The following is a 14,094-nucleotide window of genomic DNA, read 5'->3' as shown; positions in this document are numbered from 1 at the left end:
AAAGAGGATTGCATGCTGGCAGTAATTCTACATTTGACTGCGCATGCTTTTGCGAGGCTCTTAGTACTTTTGTTGACAGAAGATCGGGGGTGAGTAAGGTATTTAAGCCTTATATAAAATGCACATTAACTCCAACTAGATTAAAATTTAATTATTGGCCATCTGAATAACAAATAATAGTCTGCAAACCAACAGTACATCATTAAAGGAAGGGAAACCGGTTGTGGTAGTTCATTATATAGTATTTTGATACCTGAATAGAACAAGGTGAACATCCCTGTCGATCTGTTTTTATGGTCTTTTCCAATATACAAATCAATTAATGTGCAAATCCTCCCTCGTCTTTTTTATGATATTCAGGATGTTTCTGCTAATCACATAATCAGCTAATCTCAACCTCATTGCTAATAAGCTAATCCCATTTACTTGTATTTTTATCTCCATTTTAAAATTATTTTCTGTATTATTTATTATACAAAAAGAATATAATCAGTTAAATATAGAAACATAGGGGTGTGATTGCATTGATTAAATGAGATAGTTCTAGGGTTAAATATGACAAAATCATTGGAGAAGGGTAATTGAGGCATTTATTATGTAAGAAAACTTTACAAAAATTCTTTTTATAAAATTTACCGTTGTATCTTTTTTTCTTACCCTTAATTGATGCATTCGTTTTAATATATTGGAATATGTGTGTTATATTCCGTGTTTAATTGAAATTGAAAATTTCCAACTAGTATTTACTGATGATTTCGTAATTTTTTTTTTTTGCCAGAATAGACTTCAAATTTTTTTTTGTCAGGTCTATATAAAATATTGTGGATACAATGAATCGGATATGCCAAATTTTTGAGGCAAAAATGAATATTTCGTGTTAAATTCATAAGTATAAAATATGACAATTGATAATATAATTTTACTGGCATTTCATAGTCAACGCTACCTATGTTTCAGATATACGTTTGTTTTTTATAAAGAATATAGATGGCAATATCAGATTCTTATAAATGACAGATTTGTTGTATTTCCAATCCCAACGTGCCATCACAACTTTATGTTAGTATTGTTTGGATAAGTAGTAGTAGTAGTAGTAGACAGGTTTAATAGCAAAAACTTGACAGCTATCGCTGATATGTGTTTCTTTACATCATATTCAAAATCAAACTACGCTTGTAAATATAAATAAAATGATATAAATTAAATGATAAAGCTAACGAGTGAATATGATGGCTGAGCCCATTATTCTATCATTTTGTTTCTTCAACTCAAAACATAATAATTAAAATCAGGTTTTGCTAGACCCAATGCTATTCTATCAACATCTTCCTTTTCTCTGGTTTCATTTATATTATATACATTTCAACAGCATTTACCCCTATTTATCTTTTCAAATAAATAGATGTCATTCGCTTAAAAGGAAAGTAAAAATTCCATACGTACTATAATTTTTTTTTTTAAATCCTCGATCACTCTTCATCATTGTGTTATATTCTTTCCAAATTCGATGTATAATCTCTAAAGTTTGTTGCATATACTACTGTTTTTCTCACCGCGTTAGTTTTACCATTTTCTTAAAGCAGTAAATGCATACAGTTTTTTGTTAATGTTCACTTTTTGTTGTTTTTTTAATAAGAATTTTGCAAACTTCAAGTTTGAACGGTCGCATTAAATTCTCAAAACTGTCTACTGTAGATTCTTTATTGCTTTTTTCACATTATATTTCACAATATAGGGTCTGTTTTCTTTCTGCAAAAGCTATAGTCAAACAGTTCCTAAATTGTTCAATAGCCCCCTACCCCCCAATTCTTTCGGTAAGCCACTCATGAGAAATATCCTTGTGCCTGTAGCTATGTACAGAATTGACATATTTTCATAAATTATAAAATTTCTTTCTTATTCCTAGAGACTTCACGTAAAATGTCGCAGTAAAATGATATAGCTTGTTTTGAGAATTACTCCTTTTATATAAGCAAGAAAAAAATATTATAAACTTTTTAATGGTTATTACCTTGTAAAATGTTATTTCAAAGCCAGGTAAAAAGTAAACTTTAAATATAATTAAGAACATGGCATTTTTCAGTAAGAAAAGTGAAGGATTGTAGCTTCTATTTCTCCTTCGAGGGGGTTGACCATGGATAATAAGAGTTTGAGTTTGTTGAAACCGTAGATGATGAGTATCGTCTTATGTTCAGGGTAAGGTACGAGTTTTTTCTTGAAAATCCTTAAAAATTTTTTATTACCCTGATGCTTCAAAACTAAATGGCTTTTGCCAGCTTTGCCTCTTACTCAGACTATTGGTCTTGGGTTTTTATGGCACTTAGTATTAACCAAGTGACATATAGCAATCGCCAATTCTGTCGGTCCGTCGGTCTGTCTGTCGGTCTGTCTGTCTGTCGGTCCCGGTTTTGCTACTTTAGGCACTTCCAGGTAAGCTAGGACGATGAAATTTGGCAGACGTATCAGCGACGGGACCAGCTTAAATTAGAAATAGTTGTTTTCCCAATTTGACCATCTGGGGGGGGGGGAAGTGGGGGGCCGGTTAATTTGGAAAAAATATAAAAATGAAGTATTTTTAGCTTATGAATGGGTGATGGGATCTTAATGAAATTTGATGTTTGGAATGATATTGTGTCTCAGAGCTCTTATTTTAAATCCCAACCGGATCTGATGACATTGGGGGGAGTTAGAGGGGGGAAACCTAAAATCTTGGAAAACACTTAGAGTGGAGGGATCGGGATGAAACTTGATGGGGAAAATAAGCATAAGTCCCAGATACATGAATGACATAATCGGAACGGATCTGCTCTCTTTGGGGTAGTTTGGGGGGGGGGGGTAATTCTGAAATATTAGAAAAAATGAGGTATTTTTAACTTACGAACAGGTGATCGGATCTCAATTAAATTTGACGTTTAGAAGGATATTGTGTCTTAGAGCTCTTATTTTAAATCCCGACCGGATCTGGTGACATTGGGCGGGGGGAGTTGGGAGGGGGAAACCTAAAACTTGGAAAACACTTAGAGTGGAGGGATCGGGATGAAACTTGGTGGTAAAAATAAACACAAGTGCTAAATACATGATTGACATAAACGGGACGGATCCGCTCTCTTTGGGATAGTTGGGGGGGGGGGTATTTCCGAAAAATTAGAAAAAATAAGGTATATTTAACTTACGAACAGGTAATGAGATCTCAATGAAATTTGATATTTAGAAGTATATTGTGGATCAGAGCTCTTATTTTAAACTCGACCAGACCTGGTGACATTGGGAGGGGGGAGTTGGGAGGGGGAAACCTAAAACTTGAAAAACACTTAGAGTGGAGGGATCGGGATAAAACTTGGTGGAAAAAATAATCACGAGTCCTAGATACATGATTGACATAACCGGAACGGATATGCTCTCTTTGCGGTAGTTGGAGGAGGGGTTAATTCTGAAAAATTAGAAAAAATGAGGTATTTTTAACTTACGAACTTGTTATCGGATCTCAATGAAATTTGATATTTAGAAGGATATTGTGTCTCAAAGCTTTTATTTTAAATCCTGACTGGATCTGGTGACGTTGGGGGAAGTTTGGGGTGGGGGAACCTAAAATCATAGAAAACGCTTAGATTGGAGGGATCGGGATGAAACTTGGTGGGAAAAATAAGCAGAAGTCTTACATACGTGATTTACATAATTGGAACGGATCCGATCTATTGGGGGGGGGGGGTTAATTCTGAAAAATAAGAAAAAATGACGTATTTTTAACTTACGAAGGAGTGATCGGATCTTCATGAAACTTCATATTTAGAAGGACCTCGTAACTCAGATCTCTTATTTAAAATCTCAATCGGATCAAGCGTATTGGGGGGGGGGGGACCGGAAATCTTAGAAAATACTTAAAGCGGTGAGATCAGGTTGAAACTGGATGGGAAGAATAAAAACCTGTCTAATATACGTGACTGAAATAACCGGACCAGATCTGCTCTCTTTGGTGGAATTGGCGGGGGGGGGGTAATTTTGAAAATTGAGGTATTTGTAACTTACAAAAGGGTGATCAGATCTTAATGAAATTTGATATTTAGAAGGATCTGGTGCTTTAAAGTTCTTATTTTAAATTCCGACCTGATCCTCTGACGTTGGGGGGAGTCGGAGGGGAAACTGGAATTCTTGGAAAACGCGAAAATTGGGGTATTTTTGTCTTATGAATAGATAATCGGATCATAATGAAATATGATTTTTAGAAAGACTTTATGTCTCAGAGCTTTTATTTCAAATTCCGACCAGATCGTTTGACATTTGGGGGAGTTGGAGGGGGAAATCTTGGAAAAACACTTGGAGTGTAGGAATCGGGATGAAGATTGGTGGATAGAATAAACAAATGTCCTTGATACGTGATTGACAGAATCGTACTGGATTCGATCTCTTTGGGGGAGTTGGGGGGAGGGGTTCAGTGATTTGGCGAGTTTGGTACTTCTTGACGTGCTAGCACGATGAAAATTGATAGGCGTGTTAGGGAGCTGCACAATTTGACTTGATAAAGTCGTTTTCCCAGATTGGACCATCTGGGGGGCTAAAGGGAGAGGAAAAATTAGAAAAAATTAGGTATTTATAACTTACGATTGGGTGATCGGATCTTAATGAATTTTGATATTTAGAAGGACATCGTGACTCAGAGCTCTTATTTTAAATCCTGACCGGTATTAAGCCTCTTATTTTCCTTTTTAAATCAATCTATTGATTCATAGAATTTTGTTAGAGCTCATACCATATGAGCTCTTGGCTCTTGTTTCAATTAGCCATGGCTCTTAACTCTTTTATTCTAAAGCCACCAACTTGATTTTAATTCTAAAATCTACCTGTTTTAAATTCGCCTAAAGACACAAATCCATTAGAGGCGAGAAAGAAAAAAATGACGACAAATTATTTAGTTTGTCAATGAATTTCTGTCAATTAAATGAAGGATATCAACTTAATTCAGAAATGTTTAGATACCATAGTTTAAATTATGTTATGAAAGACAGAAAAGATGATGCAAAAAGTAAAACAACGGAAAGAAACACATCAATTAAATTATATTTAAGACAAAATTTAAAAATAACTTTAAAAGTTGTTTTCCCCGATTCGACCATCTGGGGGGCTGAAGGGAGAGGAAAATTAGAATAAAATAGGTATATGTAACTCACGAGTGGGTGATCGGATCTCAATGAATTTTCATATTTAGAAGGGCATCGTGGCTCAGAGCTATTATTTTAAATCCCAACGGGCATTAAGCCTCTGATTTTCCTTTTAAATCAATCTATTGATTCTTACAATTTTGCTAGAGCTTTTTAAATATTGATCCACTGATTGATTACTGTCTTTTTTGAAGTGATTGAACCTAACGAGTCAGTTTTGTTAATAATCAATAGCCTAGAATTTATCTTTTTCATCTGTCTAATTATATTTTCATAATTTGTTTTGCATTTCTATAACAGTAAAATTGTATGTTTCGACTGGGATCTCCACCAATCTACTGTAAAAAAAATTAAACCAAAAAATCGAACAAAAAAAAAAAAACAACATTTGAAGCAAAATCTGTTTTGCGGAAAATCTTTTCCGTAAGAAAATTCCGCTGGAAAACCCCTTACTCTCTACGGACTTTTCATCTGCGGAAAATCACTGAAGGAAATTTTTGACATTAGCTTATTTCTTTAAATCTTTTCTTTGGGTTTGTGGTTGGGGTTTGAGCTCCGTTATTGGATTGAGAAACATAATATTTTAATTGATTTACTTGTTGATTTGAAATTAGGGATTTTGGCAAATCGTTCATGCGAGCTTTCAAAAGACTCCTAGATAAAGAAAAATATACAAAAATTAATGGTTTGGTTTCCTTTCTGATTAATAAACTAAATGGAAAATTACAGTAAAATACTAAATGAATATTTTGCGAAAGTAAGATCCAAATAATCGTAAATATCTTCTATTCTATCTCTTACATCATCCCTCTGTTTTTCTCTCTATTCCTAGCCCCCTCTACACCTCGTTCCTCTTTCATTTACCACCTCTATTAGTAAATACATTTCTTAACCTTTTACTTGGCGCTCCTCTTTTCGTTCTGCACAATACTTTCATATTCCCTTTGACAATGATAAGTCTAGTTTTATCTTATCTTTTAAAGTTGTCAAAGATTTTTTTTACATCTGGTTTTATATTCATAGCTGTCAACTATTTTATTCAGTCTGAGAAATCACTCTTTATTAAAAAAAAAAAATCACAGTCTTTAAATTATGATAATGTATATCATAGCTTCACATATTTCAATCCATTGGGTCAATAATAAGATCTTCAAAGAAAACATCCTTGCCGTATAATTTACAAGACATTTTAAAGTTTATTTTTTCAGTCACGGTTCTCATGGGAGTAAGGTCCTTCACTTATGCACAAAGTTTCAGAGACACTGATGGATACTATACTCCTTTTATTTGTGGGATTCAGAATGATCCCATCAAGAAAAAAGGCTCTGTAAAAAAAAAAAAAAAAAAAAAAAAAAAAAAAAAAAAAAAAAAAAAAAAAAAAAAAAAAAAAAAAAAAAAAAAGATTATGACTCAGTGAAACTTGTGTTTAAAATATTGAGTTCAAAATTAATGTATCAGGAAGTATCACTAAATCTGGTCAATTGTCCAATTTTAGTAAAAATAATATTTTGAAATAATAAGACTTTTATGGGCGTTTTATACTTTCACTTAACGAGATCTGTAATTACTTACAGGGGTCGGTAGTGTAATGTCTATTTTGTCGAGATTTCGTTATAACTGTTTATAACACAAATTTTTCTAATATTTTTCAAAATAATAGAAAATGTATTGCATATATGCAATTCAGGGTATATATTAGCACACTAAGGAGGGAAGGGGGTTGTAAAGTCATTTCTGTGGTTAATGAATTACTTAATATATGCTAGTTTTCAAAATAAAACATCTTACCCTGACAGTGTACTCCCTTCTCCTGATAAACTCATTTATTGCTTTAATAACATATTTTTCTGTTATTTTTTTCCATTGTTTAATCCGTTCTAATGCTGCTTGTGTTAATTAGCCTCGAATATATCCAGTTTAAAATTAGTGACTGTGATGAATATTTGCAAAAAAAACCACTTTCAAATGTTAAAAATTTGAATAATAGTCCTACATGGAGTGTAGCTCTTGTGTATGTAATACTTTTCATTTGATTCATTTTTCAGGGTAAATATTTTACCAATGATAAACTTGAATTTCCACTTTTTGTTGTGTCTGATTTTTGCAAGCAGAAACCCCTATGCTCTACAGACAAAAGATAGATAGATGAAAAGTCTTGCTAAAATATGGAAAAGTTTTAAGTGGAACAGGAGGGTCAGGCATACCACCATTTAGCTACGTCCACACTTTTTTCTTTGATATTGCATTTGATTACTCAATTTTGTCTTAAAAATCAATAAATATATAGAATTAATAAGGAAAAAATATTGATCAACATATGAAGAGGGCTGCAACTTCTGATTGTTTTGCTTTTCGTCTGATCCCTTGTAAAAACAGAACTTTGAAATGTTTTATATTTAAGCCAAAGTTATATTTAATTATTCCAGTTTAATTTTTTTAGAGTTAAAATTTATTAGAGGGTTACAGAAGCCTATGCACTCTTTCTTGCAGATAGTCGATGTGTCATATAACTATGCCTCTTGGGCTTACACAGCCCCCCCCCCCCTTTCTTTAGGGCTGCCATTTTCGCCTTGGGGCCTATAGTTATTATGGAAGTGGTGATCATGTCAACTTTGGAGGATGGTCGTTTGATTGATAATTTAGAATTATAGTTTTGTTTTTAAGAGCCAAAAGTGACTGGAGGGCAATAGGCCCCTGGAGCTTGGGGGACGATGGTTGTAAGTTTTGCCCTAGGGGTATATAAGGTTATTTTTGAAGGGGTGGTGATATATACGCTGGAAGAGGCTGATTGGATATTAAAAGTTTTCTTTGCTAAATCGTTTAAAGTGCTGCTAGCCCCTCTAGCTTCCTTCCCCCAAAATATATCTGATCAGAATTTTGAGATAGTTTTTTTTTGTTAAAAATAGTCCACTTGTCATATAACACTTCCTTTGTGGTTTACACTGGACCCCAAAGCTTACGGAAAAGGACTATAAATTTTGCTCTGGGGGTATATTAGGTTATTTTAGAAGGGGTGGTCATATCAACTTTGAAGGAGGCTTGTTTTATAAGAAATTGGAAGTTCTAGTTTCCCTATCTTATGAGTCAAAAGTGATTGAAGAGCAACAGCCCCTCCATGCCCTCTTTTTCCCAAGTATATCGAATGGAAATTTTGAGAGAGCAACGTTGTTCAAAATAATCCCTGTCAAACAGTTGGTGGTAACGAACTGTAGTAAGGAGCGACCCGGCTCAATAGTAACCAAAACTCTAAAAAATTGAATTTTGATATCAATAGCTACATCAAAAGAATTGCATTTTAATGGTGATTTTAAATATATAAGTTTCATCAAGTTTAGTCTTACCCATCAAAAGTTACGAGCCTGAGAAAATTTGCCTTCTTTAGGAACATAGGAGGAAACACCCCCTAAAAGTCATAGGATCTTAACGAAAATCACACCATCGCATTCAGTGTATCAGAGAACCCTATAGCAGAAACTTCAATCCAGCGTATCAGAGAACCCTACTGTAGATGTTTCAAGCTCCTATCTACAAAAATGTGGAATTTTGTATTTTTTGCCTGAAGACAAATCACGGGCGCGTCATTATTTGTTTGTTTGTTTTTTCTTTTTTTCCCCAGGGGTCATCGTATCGACCAAGTGGTCCTAAAATGTCGCAAGAAGGCTCATTCTAACGGAAATGAAAAATTCTAGTCCCCTTTCTAAGTGACCAAAAAAATTGGAGGGTATCTAGGCCCCCTCCCACGCTCATTTTTTTCCCAAAGTCAACGGATCAAAATTTTTAGATTGGCATTTTGTTCAGCATAGTCGAAAACCATAATAACTATGTCTTTGGGGATGACACTCCCCCACAATCCCTGGGGGTGGGGCTGCAAGTTACAAACTTTGACCAGTGTTTACATATAGTAATGGTTATTGGGAAGTGTACAGACGTTCTCAGGGTGATTTTATTTTGTTTGGGGGTGAGGCTGAGGAGAGAAGGCTATGTTGGAGGATCTTTCCTTGGAGGTCTCTGTCATGAGGGAAGAAAAATTCAATGAAAAGGGCGCAGGATTCTCTAGCATTACTATAAGAAAACAATGAAAAATAAACATGAAGACCTTTTTTTCAAATGAAAGGAAGAACTAGCATTGAAACTTAAAACGAACAGAGATTATTACGCATATCAGGGGTTCTAAAAATACTTTAGCATAAAGAGCGAGGTATTTAGGAGGAGATAAATACCTTGCTCTTTATGCTAAAGTATTTTTAGTAATTTCAACTATTTATCCTACGGCCTTTCTGATTCAGGGGTGATTCTTAAAGAATTGGGACAAAACTTACGATTTAGTGTAAAGAACGAGGTATTAACGAGGGTACAAACCCCCTCGTATACATAATAAAAATATAAGGTTATGAAAGTTTGTTGCGTAAGTTAATTCTTAAGTTACGTATATTTTTTACTAATAAAAACGTTCGTTAAAAATTAAAAGTTCTAATTTCCTTTTTAAGTAACCGAAAAATTGGAGGGCAACTAGGCCTCCTTCTCCACCCCTTATTTCTCAAAAACTAAGAGAAAGCCATTTAGCCAAAAAAAGAATCAATATACAAATTTCATTTTAATAATTTATGTGCGGAGAGCCAAAACCAAACATACATTAATTCAAAAACGTTCAGAAATTAAATAAAAAAAAAACTAATTTTTTTAGCTGAATAATGAGCGACATTAAAACTTAAAACGAACAGAAATTACTCCATATATGAAATGGGTTGTCCCCTCCGCTATCCCTCGCTCTTTACGCTAAAGTTTGACTCTTTGCCACAATTCTACTTTTTAAAACAATTAAAAGCTTTAGCGTAAAGAGCGAGGGATTGCGGAGGGGACAACTCATTTCATATACGGAGTAATTTCTGTTCGTTTTAAGTTTTAATGTCGTTCCTTACTTTCATCTAAAAAAATAAGTTTTTTTTTATTTAATGAAATATAAAAATGCTCCTGGGGCTGACAATGCTACCTATCTAGGGGGCAAGAGTTTTAAATTGTGACCTAGGGGCATATAAGGTTATTTTCGATGGGGTGGTCATATCAACGTTCATAGAGGCTCATTTGATTTGAAATTTTTATTTTTATTTTTAAGAGTCCAAAGTGATCAGAAGGCAACTAGCCCTCCTAACGCCCTTTCCCCCGAACTGTATCTTGCCAACATTTTGAGATAGCCCTTTTGTTAAATGAAGTCCATGTCTTATATAACAATTTCTCTGAGGTTGATACAGTCCCCTAAGATTTGGAAAAGGGCTGTAAGTTGTGTCCTGGGGCATATAAGGTTATTGTGGATGGGTTTGTCATTCCAATTTAAGAGGAGGCTTATTTGATCGGAAATTCCAAGTTCTATTTATTTCTCCGACGAGTTTAGTATCCACACAAAAACCATTAAAAAAGAATTGACTTTTTTGTCGCTATTAAAGAAAACAAAAAAAAATTATAATTCTTTATTTCGTTCCCTACAAATAATCCATATTTATCACTATATTTATCACAAATAATCCATGTTTACTTTTCTTATTTTGTCAGTCCATGACGGCTAGAATCTTCTTAAAGGATTTAATTGATACCTGTCCTGGACTATAGAATACTGTTTATAATACTGTTATAGAAAACTGTTCTGTAAATGTGAGAATTAATTTTTGAAGTGAAATTCATGTGAATTTCAGTTGCAGCAAAGCAAGATTCTAACGAGTATTCAAACAACTTAAAAACTGACGAAAGGAAAGAAGAAAAGGAAATAGCAAGCTCTGCCAGTGAGGAAAAATTTCCTGACCAGACCTAGAACATTAATACCCTAAAGCTAATCTTCTTTTAAAAGGTTTTTATAGCCAGTTGAGGTGCTATTGATTGAAATGAATAAAAAAATTGATATAAATCGACATAATTTGAGGTTCCATCCTGGGACTATTCAGTCCACATGGACAATGAAATAAGAAAATTGGTTCTAAAGCAAAAATTAAATTAGAGTATATTAAAGTTAAATTAGGATTTGAGGGAAAGAATTAGGATTGAACTCTAAATGTATTTGAATCAGAAATCAAAAGCTAAAGAAATTGACTTTAAAGGCATTATAATTAGGATTTTAAAATAAAAATGGAATGCAAAAAGTAGATATAGAATCCAAACAACTACATTAGAAAGCAAAAATGAAAGTAGGAAATTCTTGGCCATTTCTCTTGGTTTTGTTCGGGCTCTTATGAGCCTTTGACAAAACTCAGAAACTAAGAAGAGGTTAAATAAAAATATTCCTTCCACTAGTTTACATGAGTTGTTCAGAAGTCAAATCGATTAAAAAGAACTTCTCAGATTTTCTAGTTTGACGTTTCTGTGTTAAAGGACTTAATTGAATAAAGTCAGTATCCTATTCCCTAATTACAGAAATCTGTTCAAAAAGTCGCAGAGTAATTGATTTATTGATTGACTATTTGACGAGTTGTTTTATGCCAAATAATACGAAAATATTCTCCTTGCTAAAACGCAAATAAATAAACTTTTTAAGAATCCTTGACATCTCTTTAAAAGAATAGCTGGAAACGTATCATGTGCTTTTTTTATTTGTTCTATAGAATTCTTCAAATTAGCTTCTTACCGGTATATACCATGGTTAGCATCAGAATTTGAAAATGTGAAACTATTTGGTCAGAAAAACTTAAAGGTGTATGTGGCATTTCCCTAAAAGAAATCGGAAAAAGCTATTGAACAAATTGTTGAGTTGTCAAACTGAGCAAGTTCTATTGTTAAGCTAGCTTGTTTGTTCAACTATTCTCATTTTGTTCTCAAGTTAAATATAAGTTTCTATTGTTTCGTTTTCATAAGGGTTTTCCTGTGGAATTTACATTATGTAACATACCGTATTTGATACGGTAATAATATATTCTCCGAGCCTTTAATCTCAAAATAAAAATTTTGGATACGTTTTGAGTAAGGGACCTCAGAAGCAGTGATGGATCCAGACAGGGAGGGGGGGGGGGGCAAGGGGTGTACGCCTCTCCCCTTGAAAAGGTGGTGGATTTGTGGTTTGGGTAGGGACGAAAGTAATTTTTTTTGTAATTGGTTTTTATGGCACTTGGTATTAACCAAGTGACATATAGCGATCGCAAATTCTGTCGGTCGGTCTATCGGCCTGTCTGTCTGTCCCGGTTTTGCTCTGCCTATTTGGATAGATTATTTTGATGGACTTGGGCCTAAGGAGATAAGCAAAGGCTCATGTAAAACATGGAACCAATGGGGGAAGTAAAAATTTTTGGAGTTAGATTTTGTTGATGATTTCAGCATCCTAGATGAAAGTATGAGGAAAATGAATGAGCTTCTTGACGTTTTGCAAGTTCAGGGTGCTACATTAGGTTTGAAAATTAATGTTTAGTAGACTAGGTTGCTAAGGCTAGGAGTAAGTCAAAATGAACAGGTGACATTGGGTAACGAAACATTGATCAAGCAGACAGCTTAATTGACCTAGGTAGTATTAATAGTAAAAATGGTGGGTGTATTGAAGATATTAAAAGCTGAATACCTAAGTCCCAGGATATTTTTCCACAGTTGAAAAAAGTTTGACAGGATATGAAGAAAAGTCTTCAAGCCCAGATTAGAATATTGGAAGCTAAATTGATGATAGAGTTAAGTATGGTTCTGAAGTATAGGTGCTTCTAAAAACAGGAAGATTTTAAGATGCTTTCCAGAGAAATTGCCAATAGATTGTTTTGGGTACCCAACTGACTGACCGTATTTCAAACAGTAGGCTATACAAAAATATGGTTCTAGTTTGTGTACCTATTATTTGTTTCCTGTATATTTGATGGTAAGACCAATTTGGTCTCAGTGGTAAGAAATGTAAGGGATTTAACAACTTAACAACTTCAGCGTTTAATCGAAGCGAGGCAGCAAAACCAAAGTGTTGCGAGTGCTCTCGCAACACTTTAGTTTTGTTTTGTCTCGCAACACTTTCGGTTTTTGCTCTCGCAACACGGTTGCCGTATCACCTCACGTTGGCCTTGCAACGTAGATCTAGTTTTTTTCTTACTCTTAATTGATTCATTCCTTATAGTATATACGGAATGTGTGTATTATATTCGATTTTAAGTACATATAAATTGAAATTGAAATATCCAATTAGTATTCACTGATGATATTGTAATTTTTTTTTTGGTTGCCACAATAGACTATTATTTTTTTTTTTTGCCAAGTCTGTATAAAACATTGTGGGTACAACGAATCAGATATACCAAATTTTTGAACAAAACTGAATATTTCGTATTAAATTATGAACTATAAAATATAAGAATAAATCATATGATTTTACCAGCCATTATTTTCCAGTCAGCGCTACCTATGTTTGAGATGAATGTTTTTTTTAAAGAATATAGATGGCAATATCAAATTGATATAAATGACTGATCTGTTGTATTTCCAATCCTAATGTGCCATCACAACTTTTTGCTAGTATCGTTTGGATAAAACTAACGAGTGAGTATGATGTCTTAATACAAAATCCATATTTCTTGTTGCTTCAACTCAAACCTTAATAATTAAAATCAGTTGTTGCTAGAGCCAATGTTATTTTATCAACATTTTCCTTTTCTCTGTGATATCATTTATATTGTAAATATTTCAATAGCATTTACCCTAATCCATCTTTTCAAGTAAATAGATGTCACTTCCTTTAAAAGGAAAGTAAAAATTCCACACCTACTATAATTTTTTTAATCCTCGATCACTCTTTATCTGGGTGTTATATGCTTTCAAAATTCGATCTATAATCTCTATAGTTTGTTGCATATACTACTTGTTTTCTTGCTGTGTTTGTTTTATAGTTTTCTTAAAGCAGTAAATGTATATAGTTTTTTGTTAATATTCACTTTTTGCTGTTCAACTTTTAATAAGAATTTTGCAAACTTCAAATTTGAAGGGCCATGTCAAATTT

At 33.6% G+C, this 14,094-nt stretch overlaps 1 long non-coding RNA gene across 2 annotated transcripts in view; it reads left to right on the top strand.

Annotated features, from left to right (window-relative positions):
• Positions 1-10,163: 10,163 nt before the first annotated feature.
• The window catches only part of LOC136042945 (uncharacterized), a 79,917-nt gene continuing 75,986 nt past the window's right edge, over positions 10,164-14,094 (top strand). Inside the window, exon 1 of one of the 2 annotated variants that reach the window (XR_010621498.1) lies at positions 10,164-10,995. This is a non-coding gene — a long non-coding RNA (uncharacterized LOC136042945). The remainder of the gene's footprint in view (positions 10,996-14,094) is intronic. The other variant, XR_010621497.1, reaches the window with a different exon arrangement.

Source organism: Artemia franciscana, unplaced genomic scaffold, assembly GCF_032884065.1.
Source record: "Artemia franciscana unplaced genomic scaffold, ASM3288406v1 Scaffold_253, whole genome shotgun sequence".
Classification (NCBI taxonomy): domain Eukaryota; kingdom Metazoa; phylum Arthropoda; class Branchiopoda; order Anostraca; family Artemiidae; genus Artemia; species Artemia franciscana.
Note: the sequence above shows the minus strand (reverse complement) of the source record. Positions and strands in the feature narration are given on the sequence as shown.